The sequence below is a fragment of the Seriola lalandi genome, unplaced genomic scaffold, assembly GCF_002814215.2.
Source record: "Seriola lalandi dorsalis isolate HSWRI2012SDOR001 ecotype SW California unplaced genomic scaffold, Sedor1 jcf7180002054584, whole genome shotgun sequence".
Classification (NCBI taxonomy): Eukaryota; Metazoa; Chordata; class Actinopteri; order Carangiformes; family Carangidae; genus Seriola; species Seriola lalandi.
The window spans coordinates 464,715-466,175 of NW_019525137.1; positions in this window are offsets into that span (position 1 = coordinate 464,715).

The following is a 1,461-nucleotide window of genomic DNA, read 5'->3' on the forward strand; positions in this document are numbered from 1 at the left end:
GAGCCCCAGTGCTGTTCATCACTGTCCCTGAGACACAGTTACCCAGCCTGACGTACTGTGGTCGTCTTGTCAGGTTATCCACAATCCAGGACGTGAAGCAGGGATCCACGCCCATTCCTTTCAGCTTGTCTTTAAGAATAGGGGGTTGGATGGTGTTAAATGCACTTTGGAAATCAAAGAACATAATCCTCATGTGACTACCTGGCTCATCCAACTAAGAATGGGCCCGGTGGAGCATGTAAAGGACGGCATCATCCACTCCAATATGCTCTTTGCAGGTGAACTGTAGGGGGTCTAGTGCATGTTCAACCTGTGGCTTCAGAAGGTGGAGAAGCAGCCGCTCCAGGGTCTTCATGATGTGTGATGTGAAGGCCACCGGTCTGTAGTCATTTATCTCAGCCAGTCGCTCTACTTTAGGTACCAGAACAAGACATGATGTTTTCCACAGGACCAGGACCTTCCTTGTTTGTAGGCCATCCGGCCCCATTGCCTTTCCAGGACGTAGCCTCTTGAGCTCCGCCCTCACCTCCTCCGCTGTAAAGAACAGGAGACTTGACCCCAGTGTGGAGGGAGTTGCAGCTGCAGTGTCAGGTTATGGAGAAGATACCAAAGGAGAAGCTGCAGCTGAGGCACTGGGAGAGAAAACAGGTAAGGCTGTGTCAAACCTGTTGTAGAACAGGTTGAACCCATTGGCCTTGTCCACGTCACCTGTTGCCTGGCTGTTCTTCTCTTTATAGCCAGTGATGGTCCTCATCCCCTTCCACACCTCTCTGGTATTGTTGTGCTGCAACTTCCTCTCCACTTTCTTTTTGTAGTCCTCCCTCGCCTGCTTTAAACTCCTCTTCAGCTCATGTTGCACACACCTGAGCTTCTCCCTGTCTAATACCTGAAGGCCTCCTTTTTCTAGTTGAGGAGGGTCTTGATGTGGTGATCCAGGGTTTGTTGTTTGGAAAGCAGTGTACAATTCTTGATGGTATTACAGTGTCCATACAGAAGTTAATGCAGTATGTGGTACATTCAACCATTCTATCAAGGTCAAGTTAGTCATGTGACAGTATATATGACAGTTAGTGATGTGACAGTTAGTGGTGTGACAGTATATGACAATTAGTGATGTGACAGTATATGATAGTTAGTGATGTGACAGTATATGACAGTTAGTGATGTGACAATATATGACAGTGATGTGACAGTATATGACAGTTAGTGATGTGGCAGTATATGACAGTGGTGTTACAGTATATGAAAGTTAGTGATGTGACAGTGATGTGAGGATAACAAGAAACAAAACAAGGCTGCAACGCCAGTGGTTCCACAGTCTAGATGAGAACCTGATGGAGCTCAGTTCAGGGTTGGTTAAGGCTGAAATAATACCATTTTCATAATCAGATACCCTACACATGCATCTATACATCAGATTTCTTATTAGAGCGGGGAAGGTAAGGACACCTACATTAGCAA